The sequence below is a fragment of the Trichosurus vulpecula genome, chromosome 2 (genome assembly GCF_011100635.1).
Source record: "Trichosurus vulpecula isolate mTriVul1 chromosome 2, mTriVul1.pri, whole genome shotgun sequence".
Classification (NCBI taxonomy): Eukaryota; Metazoa; Chordata; class Mammalia; order Diprotodontia; family Phalangeridae; genus Trichosurus; species Trichosurus vulpecula.
The window spans coordinates 172166584-172194460 of NC_050574.1; the positions used below are offsets into that span (position 1 = coordinate 172166584).

A 27877-nucleotide genomic window follows, 5' to 3' on the forward strand; every position below is an offset into this window, starting at 1 on the left:
TGAAGCTGTTAGGAAGGGTGATTTATAGCGTGTTCTAGTTCCATTTGGCATTGGTGATAATGCTTTGATAACAGGGATTTATGGTGAACCTCCACAGAAGGTCATAAAACAAGTTTGTTGGGTGTCTTCCTACGGCTACAGGCATCGGGTGTAACCAGGAGGCCATTGCTAATAATTATGAATGGAACCTAGGGGTGAAGATATGGGAGAATCCTTGAAAACCTATTGGTCCAATAGTGACTTTACTCCAACTTCCTTTCATAGCCTAATTTCATGCCATTCCCTTTTACACATTCCACTCTTCAGCAAAACTCAAGGACTACCTGTTTTCCAATCTCATCTTGTGCTCTCCTGCCTCTTGGGCCTAGAACACACTCTTTTCAAATCTGGCTTCAGATGCTTACTAACTGTGTGACCCTGGGAATGTCCCTTAACTGTTGTCTACTTCAGTTTCTTCAACTGTAAGATAGGGATGATAATAGCACCTACTTCCCAGAGTTGTTATGAGGATCAAATGAAATAATATTTGTAAAGAGCTTAGTACAGTGTATGGCAAATAGCTGTTGTTTGTCCTTCATTCTTGAAGGGAACTATGACATGAGAAAGGTGACGCCGTGACTTGCAAGTGAATTGGATTTAAGTGAGAGAGGGCTGTGCAAGATCACCAGCCTTGCTTTCTTCTCTGGAGCCATCTGGGTCCAGTGGCAAGATATAGATCAGGACAACTGGAGGTGGCCCTGGGTTCAGTGGGAGACCTTGGCCTTTTTAAGCTAAGGTTTTCCCCATGTCTCAGTTTGACTGAGTCAGTACCCATTCAGTGATTAAGGCTAGGTAAGAAATGAGGCAAAGAATGGCCTCTATGGCAAATAGTAGAAGTTTAATGAATGCTTGTTTTTCCTTCCTTCCTTCCTTCCCTCCCTCCCTCCCTCCTTCCTTCCTTCCTTCCCTCCTTCCCTCCTTCCTTCCTTCCTTCCTTCCTTCCCTCCTTCCCTCCCTCCCTCCCTCCTTCCTTCCTTCCTTCCTTCCTTCCTTCCTTCCTTCCTTCCTTCCTTCCTTCCCTCCTTCCCTCCCTCCCTCCTTCCTTCCTTCCTTCCTTCCTTCCTTCCTTCCTTCCTTCCTTCCTTCCTTCCCTCCTTCCCTCCCTCCCTCCCTCCTTCCTTCCTTCCTTCCTTCCTTCCTTCCTTCCTTCCTTCCTTCCTTCCCTCCCTCCCTCCTTCCTTCCTTCCTTCCTTCCTTCCTTCCTTCCCTCCCTCCCTCCTTCCTTCCTTCCTTCCTTCCTTCCTTCCTTCCTTCCTTCCTTCCTTCCTTCCTTCCTTCCTTCCTTCCTTCCCTGTAAATTTGTAGGAAGTGTTCCCTTGTTCTAAGGCCCAGGAGCAGTGCCATCTACATGAAGTCTTCCCTGATTCTGATAGCCAAAAGTGATTTCCTGCTCCTTGTTCCATTTGGTTCAATGGGCAGATTTATTCATCATCTACCCTGCCTGAGGAATTTTGTTCAGTGATTGCGGCAGAAAGAAAATAAAAGAAATATGACATAATCCTTGCCCTCAAGGAGCTTATATTCAACTGGAGGATATAACCTGTACCCAAATACATACCATGATACATGGAAAAATGAGGTGGGAGAGATCATAAATAATCGGAAGTAATATGAGACAAGGTTGGAAAGGCAGGTGAGCATTAGGCTTCGAAAGGTTTCAGATGCTTGTCTAAGAAGTTTGCTTTTTATGTTACAGATGATGGAAAATCACTCAACAGAACAGAAGAGCAATTTGGTCAGACCTGGGCCTTAGGAGGATTTTATTGGCAAATCCTCTCAAATTTTCTTATCTATCAATTGCCCCTTTTTAATCAACAAATGCTTATTGTGTACAATGTACCTATGATATTGTCTGCTTGGTGGCACAGTAGATAGAGTGCTGGACTCGGAGTCTGGCAGGCCTGAGTTCAAAAACTTCTTCAGCCACTTATTAGCAGTGTGACTCTGGGCAAAATAATTAATGTTTCTCAGCCTCAGTTTCCTCATGTATTAAGCAGGAATAATAATGGTACCTACTTTACAGGGTTGTTATGAGGATCAAATGAGATAATATTTGTAACGTGCTTTGCAAACTTTAAAATGCTACCTAAATACTAGCAATTAGTATTGCATTCCAGGCACTATGCTAGGCTCTGAGGACACAAAGAGGATGCATTGGTGGGAGGAGGCTGAGAGAAGAAAGTTGTTGAAATGGATAGAGTGCCAGGCCCTCTATTGGGAAGACACATCTTCCTGAGTTTAAATCTGGCCTCAGACGCTTACTACCTGTGTGACCCTGGGTAAGTCACTTAGCCCTGATTGCCTCGGTTTCCTCATCTGTAAAATGAACTGGAGAAGGAAATAGCAAACCACTCCAGTATCTTTGCCAAGAAAACCCCAAATGGGGTCATGAAGAGTCAGATGTGACTGAAATGACTCAACAACAACAACGAACCATATATTGAATTAAATCATGGGTTTGTATGTGTATACATACATGCATATGCATATAGAAATATATAATTTTTAAAGTACTTTTATTTACCTAATTTGTCACACCAAAGCTCTGCGAAGGAGGCAAGGTGAATGTTACACTCCCCCCGCGCCCCCAATCCCCCCACCCTTTGAACTACTGATGAAGAAACTGACACAAAGAGGCTTCTTTCTGGTTACCTAGCTAACTTCTGGCCAAGCTGAGACTGAAACACAGGTCTCTTGACTTCAATTATTATGCCTTTTGTCTCCCCACTGAAGCCATACAGCCTCCCCAGGCTCTTTAGAAACTGATTTCAATGAATATCAAGGGCAACCTTGAAAGGAATAACAAAGGACAGTGAGTAGCTTAAGAGGCATGTGTAGAAGCAGAAATCCTTTGCTGACAGCGTGTGCATGTGTGTATGTGTGGGGGGGTGGTGGCGGGTAGGGGAGATTATAGGATGACGCTATGTATATGAGCCTCGGGCTTGTGTGGAATCAGCTGGAGTTGCGAGCCCCTTCTTGCTTCCCAACTGATATCCTAGTTCCAATGCTCAACTGTGGTCTGCCAAAGCACATCATCCCCATCGGATGGAACAAGGCCAGGATAATAATCCTTGACATTTTTATAATGCTCTAAAATTCGCAAAGCGTTTTATATACCTTATCTCATCTGAAACTCACTACACTTTCAGGTAGGTACTAAAGATGGACATTTTAGAAATTAGGACAGTGAGACCCAGTGGCATGAACTCGCTTTCCTATATTTACATTGCTGGCTAGAGGAGGGATTTGAACCTAGGTCTTCCTGTTTACCAACAATTTGTCCACTACACCGTGCTGCCTTTAAGGAGCTAGGAACACAGCTTTTTATGAGAGGGGAGTGATTTTTTTATACAATTTATTCAGTGGCTCAGGGGCGAAGAGGAAGGTATTTATTCACATTTTTGCTAGGAGTAGTGACAGTGAAGAGACAAGTAACAGTTGATAACAAGTGAGAAGGCTTGCACTGAAGCTAGAGTTATCCTCGCCCTGTTAGACTTTATGCCTTCTTGGGAGATGACATGGTTGGGTTACCAACTGAACTTTGGGTTTGGCAAACTCATGCATCAAATGAGGTAATATTTGTAAAGCACTTAGCATGATGCCTGGCACATACTAGGCACCAAATTAATATTATTATTAATAACATTTTCATACTTCTTTCTAGTTTCCCATATTAGATTACACACTCCTTGAGGAACCTCTTTAACACATTCTTTTAACATACATCACAAGGGCCTAAGACCCTGCTATGATTAATTGATCTGAGACCCTTGGGATTTGAGGTGAACTTCGAATGATTCAATAAACCAACAAACAATACCAAAGTCAAAACCCACTTGTCTTGTAAGTTTTACAGTCACTTTCAAGAGATATGTGATATGATTATCTTTACTTTGGCAGCTTTGGATTTATCAACCAGTTGTGCAAATTGCTGCTATAACCTATAGGTGTATAATGGAACTTTGGTTTACCCCAAATAATTTTTTCCATTGATCTAAAAAGTCATTTTAGTGATATACAGATGAATTCACCTGTAAATGTCCATGATCTCTCCCTACCCCTTCCCTTATCTGCTCTATTTATGACTACAGATCATAGGAGCAGACATTTTAGATCTGGAATCAACCAGATTTTACAGGTGTTAAATGATTTTACAAGTGTTAAAACTGATGTGCAGAGATGATTTTTAAAAAAAAATTACTTAGCCAAGGTCATAGAACAGGCAGGTAGATGGTACAGTGGATAGAGTTCTGGGCTTGGAGTTAAGAAGACTCATCTTTCTGGGTTTAAATCCAGCCTTAGACATTTACTAGCAGTATAACCCTGGGTAAGTCACTTAACCCTGCTTGCCTCAGTCCTCACCTATAAAATGAGCCGGAGAAGGAAATGACAAACTGCTCTAGTATCTTTGCCAAGAAAACCCCCAAAATGCAGTCAAAAAGACACATAATGAGAAGACAGGACTCACTAGAAAAGACCCTGATTTTGGGAAGGATTGAAAGTAAAAGGAAAAACAGATGACAGAGAATGAGATGGATAGATAGTATCACATAAACCATGAACATGAACTTGGACAGACTTAGAGAGACTGTGGAGGACAGAAGGGCCTAGTGTGCTGTGGCCCATGGGCTCATGAAGAATCAGACATCACTGAACAACTGAACAACAAAAGTCACAGAGATAATAAGTGGCAGCTCCTGGACCTTAGATTCCATCATGGTACAATGGAAAGTATGGTGGACTTGGGGTCAAAGGATCTGTATTTAAATCTCAGCTCTGCTTCTTATCAGCTATGTGACTTTGGGCAAATCACTTAGCCTATCTGAAACTCAGTTTCCTCCTCTGTAAAATGCAGAGGTGAAACTGTAAAGTTGGCTGCAGCTCTAAATATATGACCCTATTGTTCCAAGTCTAGCAATCTATCTACAACACCATGATGCCTGGTCATATCTTCCAGTTCATTTGTTCTTCTCTAGGGGAGAAAACTGGACACTATACGATATGAAGACAGAGAGAGGGTGGAATGGTTGAACGAACTGGGGATATTTAGCCTGAAAAATATATATTCCCTTCGGCTACCCTAATTTACTGTCCTCAAGTGTTTGAAGGACTTTTCTTCCATAGAAAAGAAATTAGGCTACTTTAGTTTGAAGTAAGGAAGATGCAAGTTTAAATCAAGCCTCAGACTATCTGTGTGACCTTGGGCAAATCACTTAATCTCTCTCAGCCTCAGTTCCCTCATCTGTAAAATATGAATAATTGCATCTACCTCACAGAACTGATGTGAGGATCAAATGGGATTTGATATGTAGCATGCTTTGCAAATCTTAAAGCACTATATAAACTATAGATATTATTATTATGATGATCATTAGCTGCAGAGGCAGAACTAAGGTCAATGTAGTAAAATTACGGAGAGGTAACATCAAAGAAAACCTTCTCCATAATGGGGGCTATCTAAAAAGCAGATAAGCTGCCTCAGGAGATAGTGATTCCCTAATCAATTTAAAATCCACTTGTCTCATATACCTCAAAAGCAGGTAGATAATTTACTTATTCAGTGCTATACCAAACTGCCAAAGGATTATTTTATAGGCCTAGAAAAGACAATAACAAAATTCATCTGGAAGAACAAAGGGTCAAATGACCGGGGGGGGGGAATGGGAAAAAAGGGGACATAGCAGTACTAGTTTTCATCTATATTGCAAAGCAGTAATTGCCCAAAATTATTTGGTATTGATTGAAAAATAGATCAATGGAACAGATTGAATATGTAATATATGGAAGGAAATGAACACAATAGCACGATATTCAATAAAACCAAAGACCCCTAACTACTGTGGTGAGGACTCACTATTGAATGAAAGACTGCAGGAAAAACTGGAAAGTATTGGGTAGAGACTAACATCTCATACCATAGACCTTAATAAGCTCCAAACAGATACATGACCTAGATATGAAAGGCCATATTACAAACAAATTAGAAGATCAAGGAAGGTGATAACTTGGGTAATTATGGATAGGGAAAGAACTTGTGACTCTCTCCCAAAAAATAAAAAGAAGATCATGGAAGATAAAGTGAGCAATTCTGCTTACATACATTTGAAAAACTTTTGTGTCAATGCAATCAATGAAGTTAAAATTAGAAAGGAAGTAGTTAACTTGGAAAAAAATCTTTTCATCAAGTTTCTTTGATAAAAATTTGCTATTAATGATTATTCAGGTTGTCTCAAAAGTCTTAGTGCAATTTTTAGCTATTAAAACATAAATATTTATTCAATTTATCTAACCACTCAAATACACAACAAGAAGAATTGTTGCCCAAAAGATAAACCATCAAAGGATAGGAAAAAGCAGTTCTCAAAAGGAAGACATCGTAGTTATCAATAGCCATCTGAAAAATGCTCCAAGTCACTAATAATGAGAGAAATGAAAATTAAAACAACTCAGATTCCACCTCACACTCATGAGATTGGCAAAGATGGCAAAAAAGGAAAATGATTGTTGTTGAAAGTGTTGTGAGAAGACACGAACACTAATGCTCTTTTGGTGGAACTGTGAAGTGGTCCTGCTATTTTGGAAAGCATTTGGAACTGTATCTAAAAAGTGACTACCCTGTGCATACTCTTGGACCCACCAATGCCATTACTAGACATAAATGCCAAAGAGACAATGAAAGAGGAATAACACTTGTATGTGCAAAATATTTATAGTAGCAATTTTTATGTCAGCAAAGAATTAGAAACTAAGGTTGGGGGGTGCTATCAAATGGGAGATGGCTGAATAAATGATGGTATATGAATGTGATGGAATTGTATTGCATTGTAGAAAATGAAAGCGATGAAGTCAGGGACTCCTCAAAAGACATCTGAATTGCCACAGAGTGAAGTGAGCAGATTTGGAACAATTTATACAATAACTTCAACATCAAAAAGAAAAAGACCTTAGAAAGAGTTAACTAATCAATGCAATGACCAACCATACTCTAGAGAACTGATAATGAAGTGTGCTATCCACAGCTGGACAGAGAAGTGGAGACGTCAATTTTTGATGCTGAGACATACATTTTTGAAAATGGCCAATGTACACTATTGTTTTACTTGACTATGTTTTCTTTATTTCTTTACAAGGGAGATTTTTTTTTTAAATTTGGGGTGGTGGTTGGGATAGAGAAGAAGACTGGAGATGGTGATGACAAAAAGGAAGAAAATAGGATCTTTTTTTAAAAGCAAAGAAGAGAGCAGAAGGGAAATTTAAAATGAGACTTGAACAATCAAGGCAGCTTTGAAACTAACATATTGAATCTATTATTCAAGATGTCCCAAAAGATGTCTTAGTGCAGTTTTAAGCCTTTAATAGCTGAAAATAGCTTTAAGCTTTTAAAAAGCTTAAAACTACATTAAAACTTTTGGGACATTTTTTTAAAATGCAGGGTGGATGGGATAGAGATGACTAAGTTCATATACACATCTATTTTTTTCTATATGGAAATGCTCATATTGTTTATGATTATTAAATTCAGAATAACCAAAAATAATTAAAAAAAACAGGCAGCTGTGGTCAAGATGATGGTGCAAGCAGTTCAGGGAAGTGTGCTTTCCTCTTGTTATTATGGATCTCCTATAATCATTTTTGTATGATTGAGACACCACCTTAAGATGGTTTTGAGAGCAGTTTGGATGGAATAAGTGACTATGAAGAGCTGGATTTTTAAGGATGGAAACCATGTCCATACGGAAGTGTATCTGTATCAGTTCCATACATTCATGGGCTCAGAATATAAGGGGCACTACTAATTCTGACCAAGAAGTTTGAAGAGCTATCTTTTTTCTCCTCCTCCTCCCCGCTCCTCCCCCTTCCCCTCCTCCCTATCCTCCTCCCCTACACCTTCCCCTGCTCTCCTCCTCCCCCTCCTCCTTCCCCCTCCCCCTTCCCCCTTCTACTTCCTCTCCTTCTCCTCCCTCCTCCTTTTCCTTTATCTCAGATATTGTATTTGAGGAAAATATAGTATTGAATTAATTTAAAATATTGTATTTTTAAAAATTTCTTTTACTTATTGCAATATGCAGCAATCTTTACTGAGTGGAACATGCAGGTAGTTAGTTACCTGAACCTGTACTGGAAAAACTGTGTAACATTATAATAAAGGAAATGCTCTGGTTTTCAAGAAAAAAAATGGGCAAGATATGACAGCTAAATGACCACATATAAAAGATGCTTGTTCAGTTATAGATTATAGATTCAATGAGATGACCTCTGAGATGTTTTCCAGCTCTGAGATTCTGTGACCTGTAGCAATACCTAAATAGGATGTCCCAAGTACACATGATACAGATTCAGAAATCACCAATTGTTAAAAATCAGGGCTTGATCTATCCTTTTGTGGATTGCCTAGACTTAAGAAAGTGTTTATACGGCAGATTAAACTTAAAAGTGTATGTGCATAATTCTTCCCCACCCTCTAGACAGTCTGGTTGTTAGACATTTACCGGCACACCCCTGTATGGCTCTATAAACATTGTTTGAGCTCTGGAGGAGTCCATTGGAAAGCTCAGGGAATGAAGTCATCACCAGACTGGAGTCTGCTGTATGTGAGGTAATAATAACTAATAACTAATAATAATTATTAATAGCAACCATAACTAACAATATAGCATTTTAAGATTTGCAAAGTGCTTTACATCTATATTGTCTTTGAACTTCACCACACCCTTGCGTAGATATCACCAGAGGCTGTGCCCTCCATAGACTTTCTGTATGAGGGGACACACAGATTGCTTTCCTTATTCAGAGACTTCTATGAAATCTTAAAGTCCTAGCTAAATCACCCAAGGGCTTTTTCTTACCCAAAGTCAAGACTTCGGAATTTTCCAGAGGACTGTTTCTAAACACTGTTCAAAAATGCAGCTGCTTCATCATCACAGAGAAAAGACAGCTGAGGTACAGATTTTAGCTTCCCTAGGGCTCCAGGACAGGCAAAGAAACATGGACTTTGTCAAAGACTTAGATTTTGCAAGTATATGCATTATATAATTAACATTTTCAGAGCATCTACCGGGGGTTCCTTCTAGAGTATCTGCCTGTGATTTGCAGCAGAGGGCGCTCTCAGCCTGCATCATGCCTTGGAGGCATGTCAGTATCTTTCCATCTTCTAGGCTAGGGCTCAATTCTGAATGTGGTTTGATATTCTCCCATATTGCTATACTCCCATTCCCCCTCTACTGGGGGAAATCCAGCTTGGGTCCATTTACCTTTCTACAGGGGACTCTGCTCTTATGTTCAGTTGATAGCTGAGAGCCTATCTAGAGTCACTAATTTTACTTTTTCAGTCGAATGGTAATTTTCTAGGGTTGGCACCAAGAACCTGTGGACAGGGGGCGAAGCTAAAATTAACTAGAATGTTTTCAAATCAAACATAACCATCTCTTTTCCCGGATACATGTTTCCCATTGCCTTTGAACACTTGGCTTTGAAATCAGACCTGCCTTTAGCAGATTGAAGAGAAGTGTGGGAGAATGGAAAACCTGTTCAGATATGTCTGGTTTGGGGGAAGAAGTGTGTTTCCTAGACAAGGATCATAAGATTTTGGTATTTATTCAAAGGGACCTTAGAGATCATATAGTCCAAGTCTTTTGCTATAATAGATGAGGCAAATGATGCCAAGGGTGATTGAGTGACTTGCCCACAGTCACGTAGGTAGTATGTGGCAGAGTCAGGATTTAATTCCTGGTGTTTTGACTGCAAATCCACTGCTCTTTCCATTGTGCCACACAGTATTGGTTGAATCTTGGAGCTATCTAGGCTATCCTCCATGCTAACATCTTTAAGATTTCCAACAGTGAGATGCTTCAAATGATAACAATTGGCCTTCCTTCCTTCCTTCTTTCCTTCCTTCTTCCCTCCCTCCCTCTCTCCCTCCCTCTCTCTCTCCTTCTCTCCCTCCATTTCTCTCCTTCCTTCCTTCCTTTCTTCCTTCCTTCCTTCCTTCCTTCCTTTCTTTCTTTCTTTCTTTCTTTCTTTCTTTCTTTCTTTCTTTCTTTCTTTCTTTCTTTCTTTCTTTCTTTCTTTCTTTCCTTCCTTCTTTCTTTCTTTCTTCCTTCCTTCCTTCCTTCCTTCCTTCCCTTCTTCCCTTCTTTCTTCCATGAATGCTCTCTAAGAGTAGCCAAATGTTTACCTGTGATGAGGTTGGAGGAACACTGCTCATTCTTCAGCAATTATATTGTCTTTGGTGGTGGGAGTCTGGACACCTGTAATTTCATTGGTGTAGGGAACTACCAATGAGGAAATTCCCTCTACCAAAGCATATTGGCAATTACTATGCAATTTATAATCTTAAACAATTGCCTGGAGCACTGAGGGGTTACCTACCTAGTCCAGGGTCACTCAGCTAGTATATGTCAGAGGTGAGATGAATCCAGGGCTTCCTGGCTCCACTGTCACTTGCTTATCATTTATTACAGATAGTAAGAGATCAAGGAGTGGGAGAATGGCTAGTACAAGGAGAGGGAAAGGTTGTTGCAGAAACAAAGGCAGAATGGAAAAAAAGCACTACAGAAAAAGTCAGCCCTCACAGTCATTTTGGAATTGAACTAGTTCATGAATTACTTATTTTAGATATTTTTTCTCCCCTTTATCATACTTTGCAGGAGAAGTGTGCCTTTCGTATATGGATCAGACATGTTATAGAATTAGATTCTCAGGGTCAGAAGGGTTCTTAGAGATCATTCTAGGCAATCTAATAAATAAACTGTTATTCCCTCTACACTAACCATGACATGTGGTTTGTTTGAAAACCTCCAGTGAAGGTGAAACTCAGGACCCTTCAAGGGAGCTAATTCAATCAATATCAATTGGATAGTTCTAATTGTCACAAAGGAGGCAGCTAGGTGGCTCAGTGGATGGGGTGCTGGGCCTGGCACCAGGAAGACCTGAGTCTTGGGTTCAGACATTGAGTATGACTTGAAATCTAGCCTCTTACACTTACCAGCTATGTGACCCTGAGCAAGTCGTTTAACCCTGTTTGCCACTGGAGAAGGAAAGGGCAAACTGCTCCAGTACTTTTGCCAAAAAAAAACCATCGACATTATTGGTGTGCTATGGTCCATGGGGTCACAGAGAATCAGAGACATTTAAAATGACTGAACCACAACAACAATCATCACGAAGGTTTTTGTTTTCGTTTTCCTATATAGAGAAATTTCCACTTATTGCTCTAAATTCTACTTTCTGAGGAGAACAAGTCTTATTTGTCTTCCATATGACAGCCCTTCTCTTCTTCGGGCTAAACATCCCCATTTCCTTCAATCCATCTTCATAAGGTATGGTTTCCAGTCTGTACATCATCCCAGTTCATTCACTCCTATTACATTTCATCTTATTAGATGTGGCCTATCATTCTAGCCTGTTGCAGATTCTGACTCTGTCATCCATCATGCTAGCTGTGCCTCCCAGTTTCCTGTCACTAGAAAATTTGGTAAGCATGCCTTCATCCAAGTCAATGTCCTCCCTATTGCACCCAGGACTGAACATAATATCCTATATGTAGTTCATTTAAGGCAAAACACAGTGGGATTAATATCTTCCTCATTCTGGATACTATGCCTCCAACCATTGTTTAAAATAGCGTGAGTTTTTTTGGTTGCCATGTGAAATCTATACTGAGTCTACAGTCTCTTAAACTCCCAGATCTATTTTGTAAGGATGATTGTCTAGACATGCTTCTCCCATCCTATACTTACATAATTGATTTTTAAAAAACGCAAGTGTAGGACTTTATATTCAATCCCTATTGAATTTATTTATTTTTTTAAAAATCTGGCTCACAGCCTGTCAAGATCTTTTTAGAACCAGATTCTGTCATCCAAAATCTTAGCTACTCATCTCAGCTCTGTGTCATCTATAAATTTTTCAAGCATATCATTTATACTTTTATCCCAGTGTTTTGGTTAAAAATGTTGAATAATACAAGACCAAGGACAAATCCCTAGGCTGTTAACTGGAGACCTCCTTCCAGGTTAATACTGACCCTTTTATGATTTTGGGTCCAGGCATTCAGCCAGTTCCTAATCCAGATAGATATGCTAAAATCTGCTTAATATATCTTCATCTTATCCAAAAAGATATCATGAAAAGCTCTGTCAGATGGCCCACTGAAATCTAAGTATACTATGTTCATGACATCTCCATTCCTTTCCAGCCTAATAGCCTTATCAAAATAAATTAGTAATCTAGTATTTAAATAAATATCAAAGAGAGGGCAATGCAGAAGTGCATGGTGGTTGTGAGCAGGATGCAACATGTAACCAATGAGAAACTTCAAGGAAGAGAAGTGAAAAGGGTCTTCAAGGAAATGTATAATGGGAAGAGAAGATGGGTAAGGAATGTGGCAAGGGCAAGAGATAACAGTTGGGTGGCCAAAGAGTTCCATTGGTATCCTTGATGCCAGGAGAAAGTGAGGAAGAATTCTGGCATATTGGGTGGACCCCTTGTGGGTGAACTTACGGGAAGCCATGGACGAGAATGAAATTGGATGGATAGACATGGACAAGTGGTGAACTACATTATTGGCAGGATTGATAAGATCAGAAATTGATAAAATCAGAAAGGCATTAAGTATTTGAGAGTCTGGCCTAACTTGTTCTTGTCAAAGCCATGTTAATCATCTTAGTAATTACTACTTCTTGTGTGTTTTAATTTAATATCCTATTAAATAATTTTTGCCAGGAATTAAATTCAAGCTCAACCTGAAGACATCCTTCCTTTTTCTGAAAAAATGTGAAAAATGTTTTCCCTTTTCCAGCTGTATGATTTCTTTCTTGTTCTTCATGATGTTTCAGAGATGGCTCAGTGATCATATCTGCCTGTCCTTTCAGCATCCTAAGATGCAGTTTGTCTGGACTTGGTTACTTCATACCTGTTAACTGTTTGATCTATCTTTCTGAATTCAAGGACCATCCTTGACAAAGAAAATGGAAAGAAAATAAGTTTCTAAGTTCTTCCTTTCCGTCATCCTTTACTATTGGTCTATCAGTCCTGAACAGCGATTAACCCTTCTTTGATCTTCTTCACTTCCAACATAGTTAAGAGAAATCCCCTTTTGCTGGACTTCCCATTTCTTTCCAGCCTTAAGGGGCTTAATCCTGGCTCTGACAGGGACTTCTCATGGCCTTGGGCAAATTGATTAATCTTGCTGGGCCTCAGCTCCATCTGTAAAATGAAAAAAAATAAAGACCAACTTACCTCTAAGGTCCTTTCTATGACTAAAATCCTATGAGTTGGGAGTTCTGGGCTTTAGTGTTCTTGACGTTATTCTTATAGGAATCAACCACTCTTTTGTGTTCATTTTCTGTTACCTGGCCTCATTTCCACCTTTGATATTTATCTTTTAGAATACCAAATTGGTCAATAAGTTCCCTGGTAAATGCCTATCTGTCACTTAAGACAGTTCATCCTTTCCTCCTCATTAGCTTGCTTGTTTTCAAGTCGTTAGAATTTGATTCTTCAGATTTCCATTTCTTTTGTGTCTACGCCTCCTCTAGAGTTTTAGAGCCTATATTCCTACCTACTCTTTCTGTGAACTCTTTGAAAACTGCTCTCCCAATACCTAGGCTGTATGTCAAAGTATACCTAGCTTTCCTGTCCTCTATTTTAAATTTCAGTATGGAACAGTTACTTCCTTCCTAAAGTTACCTTAATTAATTTTCACTTAAAAACCTAGTTCTTCCTTTAGTTGTTTAGATTTAGGTCTGGACTAGCTATTCTCCCTGAAGCTTTCATTACCTTTTAAAGAATAAAATCTTCATTGAGGCAAATTGAGAATCTATCAGCTGCTCTGCTTTTAGAAAAGAAAAATCCTTAGACAGATGAGACACATGACATTATGGCATCGCAGTTTTCTACTACGAGGTGGTGCAGTGGATAAATTGCCGGATTTAGAGACAAGAAGACCTGAGTTAAAGTATATTTCAGATACTTATTAACTGTGTAGCCCCAGGAAAGTCCTTAAGCCTCAGTTTACCCATTTTTAGAATGGAGACAATAATAGCACCCAACTCACAGGATTGTTGTGAGAATCAAATAAGATGACAAAGGAAAAATGTTTCACATACCTTAAAGTATTATCAAAGTACTAGCTCTTATTGTTATGCCAGGTTTGTGATCTGTTTCCTGAACTTTTCTGTTTTTGGTTTCTGTCCAGGTGGTTTGTAGTGTACTCCCACGACTTTTGTTTCTCCGTCCATTGATCCTTACCAAAATGCTTTTCACTGAGCTTCCTTTTTGGGATTTGTGAATTTCCTCAAAAAGGCATATATTCTTAACATAAAGTGCTGCTTCCCTGCCATAGCAGACATTCTTTAGAAAAAGCTCCTTTAGATTATTATAACCTTCTATATCTATTCTCCATTCATGAATCCCAACTACCAAGTTTCAGTGATAGCTATAAAGTTATATTTTCCTTTTTGTCTTAGGATTTCTACTTCATCTTATTTGTTACCTATACTTTGGGCAATTGTGTATGGAGTTCTGAAGCCATATGTCTTGCTGTTGGTTCTCTTCCTGTGTATTGTCTCCCATAAATTATTGGTACTCTCTAGTGATAGTCTTTGTATGTGATATTTTCTCCTTTTTATGGTATTGGGCTTGGCAGATTTATCTGGGCAGCTTCTTGTTGTTGTTTTTTTCCTTCTTTACCTCTATCTTCAATTTGAAGCCCTCTTAATCAGATTCACAGGACTCCAGACAAATATATTCTTACCAGTTCTTCTATATTCCATCTTTGACTGGGAGACTATCAATCTTTTATCTTAAACCATAGTCCACAAATCCATATTTTAAGATCTCAAAACCTGTCCTGCAGAAATGACTGACTGACTTTGAGCATGAGGGATGCCATCAGGGCATTATAGTACTCCATGAATAATTAGGGGAAAGAAGGTGTGGGCATACTGTGAGTAAATTGAGCTTGGGCTATATGACCTATAATGACCATATGTTTTGCTGTTGTTCATGACCCTATTTGGGGTTTTCTTGGCAAAGATACTGGACTGGTTTGCCATTTCCTTCTCTGGCTCGTTTTACAGATGAGGAACTGAGGCGAACAGGGTTAAGTGACTTGCCCAGGGTCACACAGCTAGTAAGCGTCAGGCCAGATTTGAACTCAGAAAGATAAGTCTTCCTGACTCCAGACCTGATGCTCTATCCACTACACCATCTAGCCGCCCCATACCACATCTACACCACCTAGCTGCCCTATATCATGTCTTATCAACCCCAAATAGACATAATCTTAAAAAATGATACTTTTAGAATCATTTGACTTATGGATCCAATGAAATTGAAACTGATAGTGTGATTATGGTGTGGGCATTTGGGGACTATATCCATTTTTAGAAGGCTGGGATATGTCCTGGAACTCCATATTGCTGAAATATGGAGTCTCATATTGTCACTGAGGCATGAAAGAAACTTTTTTTAACCTTATACAGCCTTTCAGTCATCCCTTCTATCACAACTCCCCAGCATTCAAATAAAGCCTTAGAGAGAACAAAATAGATTTTGGAGAGAGGAAAAAAAATTGAAAGACAAGCTTGCTTTGGTTTGACAGTTCATTCAAAATGATACAGCTTTGCACCTGAGTCTCTAATCTTTAAAATCACTTAGTAGCTTAGAAATGTATTTCCTAGAAAAAATATTTCAAATAAGAATTAAAAGAATATGTGTTAGATACATGTAGATAATCTGGTGTGAAATGTTTCCAGCACACCCTTTCTCTGCATCTGTGTGTGAACTCAGAGTTAGGTTATTCACCCTCACGCAACATTAGTTGGCATGGTTTTCTTCCTTAATCTTTCAGGCTTTTCTGAGCCTGCAATCAAGAGCTGAGTTTTGCTGCAGTAACCATTGGCTTCCTGCCACCTCCTCCTCCCTACCCTTTGAAGGTATCACTTGTAAATAGAACAGGGGAGAAACTATGCATTTCTTTGCAACTATGAGAATGGAAGATGTGTAGGCATTTGTGAGGAGAGGCTAAATATGGCCTGAGCCATCTCCCTTTACCAGGCAATAAATATCGTATAAGCATAACCCTCCTTCAGCCACAAGGAAGAAATGATTCTGTCCCTGGGTTCTAAGCAGAATGTATGTGAAGGGGAATCTTTCAGCTGGTTCCTTCCCATCTGTGAAGCCAGTCAATGCTGTAGCTCATAGTTACTCTCCTGGAGTAACCAGTGATAGGCGCAGGAAGGAAAATACCATACAAGAATGGAATACAGTATTAGCAGTTAATAAGAATGTCAATAATTCTCACTGACAAAAACATATTTGCATTTATCTCCCTTGTCAGTAAAAAACCCTTTCTATTTTAGACCAATAAAATTTAAAAAAAAGTCTTACTTATCCTACCTATTGAATACAACAAACATAAAACCACTACTCCATACAGAAGGTTAGGTGCTATGGATTGCCTGCTGCCTTTTATTTCCAGGGTAAAAGAAAACAGAATTAGATAGACAGAGACCTTTAGAAATCCAGACCCAAGGACTGGGAAAAGAACAGGAAAGTTCCAATGCCCAGTGATAATGATAACAGTTTATGTTTAGATCTCGCTTTAGAAGACTCTCTCTCTCTCTTTCTCTCTCTCTCACACACACACACACACACACACACAGAGTCTCACAACCTTGCATAGTAGCTATTGCTATAATTTCAAATTTACAGATAAGAAAACAGTTGTTCAGTTCTTGTTCAGTGACTTCCTGAAGATCACATGACTAATAAATGGTAAGAGAGCCTAGGTATCATGGTTTACCCACGGTGTTATTTTCATTACACCACCTTAGAAGGCTACAGAGTGGAGATGCTGCCCGTGTACATGAGTGAAGTAGGGGTAAGGAGAGAGAAATTGTCCCGGCATAGGGAAAGGGGATGATTGGACACAGGAAAAAGGAGTTTATAGCAGAGGTGCCATGTGAAGTGAGCATCCATATCAGGCATGGGCATGGATGTCTATTTAAAAAAAAATACAACAAACAATTAAATGATAGATCTTCAGTGACTTCTTTGACTAGTCCAGTCTTTGGTAAACACTCCCTCCTCTCACCACGGTAGGCTGGGCAGTGAATATATGTTGATGAATTGAGCTCCTGTAGCACTTAGTCTACATGCTTCTCATTTGGCATTTAGAATGTGAGATCCAGTATTATTACATATCCTTGTCTATAGGCAAGGTGACAGAATGCAGTAGAAAGCACACTACCTTAGAGATTAGGAGAACTGGGTTCTGGTCCTGACCACAACAGTTCCTAGTCAAGTGACTTAGAACGAATCATTTTATTTCTTTGAATCTCAGTGTCCTTCACACCCACGTGTGAAGTGACGATGCCATGGTATTTGCACAATCTAGTCCAAAGGTTCTCAACCTAGGATTGGTGAACTTGTTTTTCAAAATAGTTTGATAGTTTTATTTCAATATCATTTGTTTCCTTCGTAGAACTATGTATTTTAGTTTGTGCATTTAAAAATATTCTGAGAAGGGGTCTCTAGGCTTTACCAGAATGGCATGGCACACAGAAAGGTTAAGAACCCCTGGTCTTGTCCAAACTTTTATTTTATGCTGAGAAAACTGAAGGCAAAGAAGGTTGAGATGTGCTCAAGGTCCCACAGCATGCCTGTCATCTGTGCATATTTATATAAGAATCTTGCTGGTATCCATAGTTTTATCCATGTGGATACCCCTTCCTCCAACGTAGATTGCAACCACATTCATCCCTCACTAGATGGTTTCAAGGATTGGTTGCTCTAGCCAAAAAAATTCAGCCCCCTGCTGGCTCTTTGGTGAGGCGATGAGTCTCTCTGAATTTAGCTAGACTGGTCCTTCACTGGCAGTTGTGCAGTCTCTCGTCCTACTCAGAGCCTTTCCAGTTTGGTAAGACTCCTTGAGCATGTGCTTTGCTGGCATTGCTTTTGAGAACCTGGAGTCACCTTTATCTGAACAGGCATCAGAAGAAAACTTTAGGACCATAGGCATTTGAGGTATATCACACCTGCTTTTCCTATGTCCTGTACCTACTATAAATGGGAATGGTGCTTGGACAGGGATCTATTGTCCAATCAATGAGAGAGAGTGAAATGGGTTTAAGGCATGGTCTTTAAGAAAGAAATCTAGCCAGTAAACCCCAAGAAATCATGATAGGTTTCACCCATCGAAATTTACCTTCCTTTGGGCAGAGCACCCTTAGGTAAGGGCATGATGCCCCATGTAGAGAGAGGAGAGGAGAGGAGAGAAGAGCAGAGGAGATGACTGAGAGTGAATGTAAATAGTAATTGTTTCTTTTTTGTCCAGAAATCCTGAAGGTCTTCCCTTCCCAGTTTGACTTTTTTTTTTGATTAAAGGGGCCATCCCTTGGATCATTCTTAAAGAGCCCTAATCATTGAAAGGGCATCACCTCACTCAATGTGAGAAGTTGGAAAAGACCTTAGGTTAAAAAGGCCAAGGTCTCCCACTGCATCCCGGGCCATCTCCAGTCATCCAGGTCTATATCTGGCCACTGGACCTAGATGACTCTGGAGAAGAAAGTGAGGCTGATTACCTTGCATAGCCCTCCCTCACTAAATCCAATTCACCTGCATGTGATAGCATCACCTCTCTGATGTCCTGGTCCTTTATGAGAACAGAGGACAAACCACACACACACACACACACACACACACACACACACACACACACACAAATGGGAATGGTAAGAAAAAAGGGAAAAAAACCAACAATTACTAGTTCATTAAAAAAATGCATTCAAAACTCAGCAACCTTAAGTGACTGGTCAGTGATCACACAACTAGCAAGTATCTGAGGTGGGGGATTTGTACTCTAATCTTCCGGATTTGACATTCAAAACCCTCTCTGCTTGACCAAGGTTAAGCCATGCAGTATATCTTCTTCCATATGTGTGATAAAAAATGGTCAGAAACATGCAGCTGCTCATTTGATCCTTGCACGACCTATATGAAGCAGGAAGTATAAACATTTTCCCCATTTTACAAAAGGAAACGGAGAAGGCAGAGGGAAATATGAGTTCAGAGAGTCTGCGCTTTGCCCCAGGTTCCCTGAGTAGCAAGTGTGAAAGGTGAGACTCAAATCCAGGATCTCTGGTTCAGGGGCCACACTTTTTTTGTTAGACTTTCTGCCTTCCCATAACAACAGTTACATTTTTTTGTGAGGTAAGTAATTCAGGTACTCTTAGCTCTATATAACAGAAGAGTTGACAGGCTCAGAAAGAGGATGTGGCTAGAGGATCATACAGATAGCAAATAACACAGCCAGGCCTGGATCCAAGGCCTTTCAGTCCTCTGTATACAAAGAAACCATTCGTGTGAGTGTGGTGGACAGAACCCTAGGTTTGGACTCAGAACCCCTGGGCTCTGGTCTTGGATCTAACATTTACCAGCTGTGTGATCTTGGGAAGGTAATTTTATCTCTTGTGTCTCAGCTGCCTCATCTAAAAAATGAGGAATTTGGATTAGATTGCTTCAATATCTTCTGACTCCAACATTTTGTGATCTTGTGTGATCATCTCAATGACACTCACTTTCCTACTCTGTAAAATGAAAATGATAATACCTGCCTTATCATCTCATGAGATCTTTGTGAGGAAAGTATAAGCTGCAAAGCATGATAGAAAGCTAATTATAATTTGTCTAGACCAGTGACTTCTTTGGGGCAGGGATCTCCCACTGTGGAAATGCCCTCTGTATATCTGTGGCATTCTATAAATTGAAATTTTAGAGTTCCCTGGAATATAGAGAGGTTAAACAACTTTAGACAAGTCCCAGTAATTTAATGGATAAGGCAGTGCACTCCTAAACCACAGATTATAGGCTCAAGCCTCATCTGTTGTGAATGAACAGGGTGTAGGACTTGAGACACAATTGTTCCTCTGACCTTTACTAGCTGTGTGACCCTTGGCAGGTCCTTAACATCTCTGAGCCCCAGTGTTCTCATATGTAAATGAGGAGGCTTGACTCGACCACCCCTGAGGTCACTTGCAGCTCTTAATTTATGACTTGACCTTGGTCACGTACAGACAGATTTGAATCTAAATCTCCCTGACAGTAAGGCTGGTGCTCTATTCCCCTGAAAATAGTGACCCCAAAGGTCTCACTTGTGGCTCCAAATCTATGATTTGATCATGGTTATACATTTAATATGTATCAAAGGCAGGACTAGAATCCAAGCCTCCCTAATAGTAAAGCTTGTGCTCTATCTCCCTAAGATATGCTGCCTCTGAACATTTATTATATTCCCAGTCTTGGTTTTAGCATCAGAGTCTGGATGCAAGAAGGGGCTCAGGGGAGTCTGAGGAAGAGGCTAGCATGAGGAATAAAATTAAGTTGAAAACCTCCTTTGACATTTAAGAAAAGTCAACAGCCATCTAAGTGATGAGAGAGACCAGAAATATAACTGGCTGAATGTCAATTTTAAAACTAGAAAGATAGCTGCTAGTTTATCTCCCAGAGCAGGTGTTTCTGAGCAGTAAATAACTCATGGATGGTCTATTAAACTTTAATGCTTGTGATAACAACAAAGAGCATGTTGCCGCCCTCCTAAAAATACATATATATAAAAACAAACAGCAATTTTCAGCGTTAACGCTTTGCACCGGCTTCTCTTCACAGTTGTTTCACTGCATTATCTTTTGCCATTATCTTGGCCACAAGTCCTTGCTGGAGGAAACTGATTTGCAGTCATGAACAGAACAATCTAATGTAATTAACTATTTGGCAACTGTACAACTATCGTTTCCATGTATAAAAGGTTCTCCCCCTTGAATGAACACCCTCCCGATTGGGTCCTGATTCTGTTTCTTGTTGGGCCAGGGGTGAGGTTCGGACACTCTGGGGGTGGAGGCAGGGTTGTATCCCCACCCCCACCCCTTGGCCACCTCCCTTCATTTAATAAAACTCATCATCTTTGTGAGGTTTTTATTGAAATAGTAATTATGGCCAGTCAAAGCGTCTTTTAAAAATATCCGGAAGAAAAATGAAGCAATGTAATTGAAAAGAGAGGTTAGATTTGAAGAGATCTGCAATTTGAATTGCCCAGATGAGAGTTATTATCCAATAATGAGACTTTGGGCTCTTGTTACACTGGCTTTTGTATCAGAGCCTTTAAAAACCAGGAGCTAATGAAGCCTCCTGGTTCCCCTGTGACTGAGGTTGCTGTTGTCTCCATCTGATGAATGGAAAAAATAAGGCATCAAGACCAGGAGAATTGGATTCTTCTCAGATTCAGACAGTTTGTCAGGGACATACTTTGGAATGAAACTCCAGAGGTCCGGCTCCTAGTTCCACGAGCTTTTTTGTTTGTTTACTTCCCATGGAGTACGGAGATGCCTTCTTCTCTTATCAGGAGTTCTCCCTGGATACTGGGATATGGAACCATGGTGATGGTTGAGGGTAGGAAAAGAGCCCCACTGCTAATGGCTCCCCTGGGTAGATACAGAATCCCTGATGGGAGGGGGATGTGCCACCGTATGGGATTAGGATCCCTCAATCAATCCATAAACATTTATTAAGCACCTATTTTGTGTCAGGCACTGTGCTAAGCACTGGAGATACTAAAAAAAAAGAAGCAGAAGATAATCCCTGTCCTTAAGGAGTTCATAATCTAATGAACTGGGAAAAAGGGAAAAAGAGGAACAAAAGGGAAGAGAGAGGATTCAATGTGATTCAATTAAATAAGCATTTATTAAATGTTTACTATTTATTGGGCAGTGAGGACACAAAGATGAAAAAGGAAAACAGACCTGGCTTTCATGGATCTTTCATTCTACTTGTGAGAAGGGATACGATATACAGAAAAATAAAACTTAAGAATATATCTGAATTTTTAAAAAATATTTATTTCATTTTTAATCTATAGAATAAAACAAGGGTTTCCATGATATAGTATATGGAATTTAATATAAATCCCAAAGCACTGTGGGGTTTGAAAAGGTTAGGGGATTTACTAACATCTGAGGGGATGAGATAGGCCTGGTGCAGGAAGTGGCATCTGACCTGAACCTTGAATGCATGTAGCGATACTGAGAGGCCAAGTGCAGAGAAAGAACATTCATTGAACGAAGGACATAGTTTGTGCAAAAGCAAGGAGGTATGGGGTATGGGATAATTGCAAGCAGGCCGGTTTGGCTGAAGTGTTTTTGGAATATTACATTAAGCCTTTGGGCAATTGTGGAGACTCTATTTACCTCTGTATTACAAGACAACTGTTATTTTAGATAGATAGATTAGAAAGGAGTCCTGAAAAACAGAGAGAGCAAAAGGCAATCAAAATCACCTGGAGCTGAGTTTTGCTGAATCTTCCCATGTTCTTGAGGAGACCAGAATCCTGTTTTCTGGCCCTTCTCTTGAGTTTTGCATCTGGCTCTTCTGTTGATTCGTTGAGTGCCCTTGAAGAAGTCCTACATTCCCAGGTAGCCAAACTTCAACTCAATTATAAAATCAGTGAGGTCTATTTTCAGTGTTTCTCACTGTCCCTTCCTGCCCTTTCAGTGCTGGGCCGGACCCCTGGGTGTCTAGTGATCTCAGTATTCCATCCCTCTTGACATAAGGAAAGCAGCTGATAAATGACTAATGCTTTAGGGTAAATTCCTTTCATGTGTTATCCATCCATGTCTCATCTGGAGTGGAGGTGACCCTTGATTCTGAAAGATTATATCAGTAGAGGACAAGTTCTGTTAGGTCCCATGAGGATAAAAAGAAGGCAGGACTGGTGGGATGGAAGACAGATCCTGCTATGCCAAGCTACTCCTTCCCCTTTCAAGCCCCCAGGGGTGCTGTTCCTGATAGATAGGGGAGCACAGTTCTCTCAGGAGTGGCTTGGCAGTGGCCAAGCTAATTAAGTGAGCTATGCTGTTTTGGCAAGAAGATGTCATCTTTCCAGGGATGGATAGGACATTTGACTGGCTGATCAGATCAAATGATAAAGAAAGCTGGACTCAGGTGGGAAGCAAGAAGGGAATAAGGAAGACATAATCAGGAAGAGAGAGCAAAGTGTAGGAGTGACTTTACTCTACGCTGGGCTCAGAGCAGCTGAGAAGGTGATACCTTGCCTTCGGGGTATGGGTAGTAGAAACCACTCACTGTTAGACAACTGGTCTCTTCTTTCTCCTGTTATTTCTCAGGTGGGCATGTGCACGTGAATGTCCACAAGCTCATTTTGGTAGTCATTGCACTATAGAATGGGAATTCCCTCTCATCTGAGGATGGTCAGGTGCTCTGTTGTCTCCTGGAGTCTGGTCATGGGTATGGACTGAAAGGTAATAATTTTTTGCATTTTTGCATAGCAGAGCCTTGCCCATGCAATGATCCCAATGCACTTTGGAAATGGCAACCACCTTCACATTTGGAATAAGAATGAAGCTTTGTTTTACAGGGGACGTGGGAAAGGGGAATAGGATGAACTAGTTGTATGGGGGAGGGGGGTGAGGAGGTCAGCCTTGTCAAATGTTTTTTCCCTTACACATAGTACGAAACTCTTGGTACTATACTGCCCCAAATTCAGCCATTGCAGATGCAGTGGTTTGAGCTGAGGTGGGGGTGGGGCAGTGTTAGTGGAAGGCCTTTGCTTGCCTCCTCTTTTAAAATGTATGTCTTCCAGGGATGATTCAGAGAAACTTTTATTAAACACCTTTGGTATATAAAGGTCCTGTGCTAGGTACTTGGGGAGATTAAAAAGTTGTCCTTGACTTCTTGAAACTCAGAGGTCAGAAGCTGGATATAAGCAAAATGCAATTATATTGTACATTAATACAATGACAATCCCATTAGAGGAATGTAGAACAAAGTGCTATGTTGGGACCTAATGGGGGAAGGTGGTTGCTGAAGGGAGATCAGAGAAGGTTATATGGAGGAGTTGGTGTCTAAGTTTTAAAGTCTGGGTCTGGGTTAGAGTAGGGTGGGAGGTGACAGAGTCATTTCAATGCTTCAGTGCTTATATTCAGACCTTTCTAATCGCCCCTTCCTCTTTTCTGCTTGATCTATTTTCCCTGACTTCCTTGGCTTCCTGTGTTCTCCTCTATTGCACTCTCCATCCCCATCCCCATCATCTCCATCATCTCCATTATCTCCATCATCTCCACCACCTCCACCACCTCCACCATCTCCACCATCTCCATCATCTCCATCTCCATCAATCATCTCTCTCTCTCTCTCTCTCTCTCTCTCTCTCTCTCTCTCTCTCTCTCTCTCTTTCTCTATCTCTCTCTTTCTCCCCCATCCCTGTCTTTACCTCTGTCTGTCTCTGTCCCTATCCCTATCCCTATTTTTCTATCCCTATCCCCCTATCCCTATCTACATATCCCTATTCATGTCAATCTTCCTTAGTATTTTATCTTCCGTATTCAATCAGCCAAAGGAAAGTCCTTCATTTGGATCTTTGCCTCAGGGTGGGAAAGTTAGAGTGTAAAATAATAGTAAAAAATAACACATTCCCCTCGTCAACAGAGTAAAAAGAAGTGAGGAGAGTTCTGAGTTCAGAATAGTCAAATAGAGGAGACTTGGCTTCTGGGGGAAACACTGAGACTCCTTCACTCCTTGCACAAAGTTATCCCTGGATACCAGAATGCAAAACCTTTAAAGAAATCTCCCAGTCTCTTCACCCTGTTCCATCCCCCAGGTTTTCCCTTCCCCATTACCCAATCCTCCTCATCATGCAGATGAGAAAACTGAGGGGGGATGGGCATTCAGCGAGTGAGCAGCAGAGGCAGCCCTGTGGTCCAGGTGCCAGACTTCTCAGATAATACGGTTTCCCTTGCATCTCATTCTTCCTTCCTCGCTTCCCTGACACCCTCCATGCTGTGCCCAGCATGCAATTTCCTCCCAGACAAAAGGCCCAATCTTGACCTTTTCTTCTCTTCCTCTGCCCACCACCCCATTCCTAGTTTTTTTCTCTCTGCCTAAGATGAAAGGACAGATTCTTTATAGGGCCAATAGACCCTGGATACCTGCCCTGATTACATTTTCCTGACTGCAACCTCTTTATTCTTTACTGTTTTCTTCAGGTTCCAAGTAGTCCTTTCTCTTCTTTAACCCTCGGTAGAGCCCAGATTTATAATAGAAAAAAAAATCCAGTACATATAGACAGTACATATAAATAGGATGTTCATCTTTTCCCATTCTTCCTCCAAGATGCCCAACATAGATAGTGTCTTATGTGACTTTGGACAAGTTATTTTTATTCTGAGTTCTATTTTCCTTCTCTTAAAAACTAGTGGTTTGGATATTTTATAAGGCTCTTTCCAGGTCTAAAGTTTAAGAATTAAACACCTGACAATCAGGGCAAGAATCTGAGGCAGCCAGATGGCACAGTGGGCAGAGCACTGGGCCTGGACTCAGGGAGACCAGAGTTAAAATCTGGCCTCAGATGTTTACTATCTGCATGACTCTGGGCAAATTGCTTAACTTCTATCTTCCTCAGTTTCCCCATCTGTAAAATGGAGATAATAATAGCACCTAGGGTTGTTGTGAGAGTAAAATGAGTGTTTTGCAAACTTTAGAATGCCGTATACAGGCTAGCTAGTATTATCATTATCATCGCCATCACTATCACTGTCACGATGATGATGATGATGATGGTGATGATGCCCTGTGCTTAAGGGTTTGGGAAAAGTGAGGATGTGGGGATGGAGATGGGGATTCAGTAAGAGTTGATGCTGGAACTTGGAAGCACGGCTGACAAAAAAGGTTCGCTTTTGTCATTGAGGGTGTATGACAAAGCAGGATGATGACGTGCCAACCCAAAGCTTCTTGTCTTATCATACGATGAGTGACCTCGAGTCTCCTCTTTTCTACCATCACTCAAAATAAAAAAAGCCATTTTTTCTCTTCCTCTTCCAACAACAATGATAGTCACAGTAATAACTGACATTTATATTTAGCTTGAAAGCTGGCCAAGTACTTAAAAAAAGTGGGGCCCTCCCCTTTCCCTGGTCTTTTTAGTGATCCTGCTTTGCCGTCCTTTTTTCCATTCCTGACTGTAATCCAGCAAATGCAGATGATGCCCAAGTAAACCCAATGTAGGGGGAATCTGGGTGTATCATCTCAAGTTGGGTCATCTGATTATTTAGTTCCATATTATTTAATAAGTGTGGTATAATAGATCCCTGATTCTGGAATCGGGATATGTGCATCTGAAGACCAGATAAGCTGGACTGGGTCCAAGTCACTTAGTCTTTTAATCATCAGTTTCCTCCCCTGTGAAATGGGGATAATATTATTTGTGCTATTACCTTCCTCACAGTGCTGTTCTCTTGTTAGGAGAGAGATTCAGGGACATAAATGTGAATTATTAGCTTCCCTCAAACAAAGGAGCTCAGGCTTAACAAAGCACCCAGTCACTGGCTGTCACAGTACAGGCAATGAATCAGACTGAAGTCCTGCTGCTCTCTCTAGCCCTTTCTAATTCTGCCTTCCAGGCCCAAGTTGAGCTACTTCTTAGTCTTCCTTCTAACCTCTGGAGGAGTTAGGATCTTTCCTTATTTGGGCTACAGGTCCAAATCATTCACGGCTGATCGAACCTCTCAGACACTACAGACAACTCGGTTGCAGCCCAGGATATCCCATCTTGTGACTTAATCTTCTCTTTGTCCTATGCCTTAGACCCTATTCTATTCCTCATATATATCCTGGTTATTCTGTTCTAATTCTGTTTTGGGTTGTTATAATAGGATCTGACAGCTGTTATCATCTTTTGATTCTCACATTTTGAATTCCCTCCTGCCATTCACTGCTTTGCCTTTTTATCTGTCTGTGTCTGTATCTCTCTATGTCTCTGTCTCTCTCACATAATGTATTTTATTTTTCTGACTCCAGCCCTTAATCCAATGGCCTTGATCCACTACTTACCATCTGATTATCTGCTCCACTCTGATTTCTACTCACTTCAAAAGGTTCTTTTAGGGTCTTCCTGTCTCTTCTTTGAAAATTCAAATTGTTTTTGGTTGAAGGTCTGTGGTTTCATTTTGTAAATACTCCCCTATACAACCCTGCCATGCCTCAATACTTCAGGAGTTTCCATGGTCAATAAAATTAATCATTTTTCACCTGGGGTCTAGCTTTGGGGGAGGAAGAAGATGAACCTCTCCAAATTGAGTCATACTAATTCTGGGCAAGAGAGGAGGGTAGACCCACAAACCAGGCAGCCCAAAGCCTTTCCAGGCAGAGCTTATACTCCTTTGCTATAAACTTCAATGAGTCAGTCACCTACACCACAGAATGAGTTCTGGAAAAGGACTGTAATTCCCCTTTACAAATGGCAAAATACAGAACTACATTTCCGAAAGTAGCTCCTGTTAGTTTCTGTTACACTTTAGAAACACTTAGGACTTCACATTGAAATTTTCAAAGACAGCCTTAGATCCCTAGCCTGGGGCAGCTCCCTCAAATTCATAGCTGTGATACTGTTAAAGACGTTAAGCAGGGATGATAATCTTGGCTTTAGGGTCTTAACCCTCCTCTGTATTTCTGGTCCCTTTTGCTTTTCCTGAGCTTATCTAATTTTTTAGAGTTCATCTAAGAACATGGCATAATGTAGTAGATAGCATACAACTATCCACTGAGTCATGAAGAACTAGGTTGCATCTTACCTTAGACACTTTCTAGTCCTGTGACCCTGGACAAATAAGTTATTTTCTCTCAATCTTATCTATAAAATGAGGCTAATGATAGCCTCACAGAATTGTCGTGAGGCTCAAATGATGAGGCACAAAACAAATGTGTCATAATGGCGATGGTGATGATTATGCACTTACATCCCAAGAGCATGTGGGTCTGTGCTAGAGAT

The 27877-nt window shown here is 40.5% G+C and overlaps 1 long non-coding RNA gene across 2 annotated transcripts in view; it reads left to right on the forward strand.

Annotated features, from left to right (window-relative positions):
• Window positions 1–27877, forward strand: part of LOC118836693 — a 39644-nt gene that overhangs the window by 4331 nt on the left and 7436 nt on the right. For both annotated transcript variants that reach the window (XR_005009551.1, XR_005009552.1), the window contains 2 exons: window positions 8505–8635; window positions 23220–23354. This is a non-coding gene — a long non-coding RNA (uncharacterized LOC118836693). The remainder of the gene's footprint in view (window positions 1–8504; window positions 8636–23219; window positions 23355–27877) is intronic.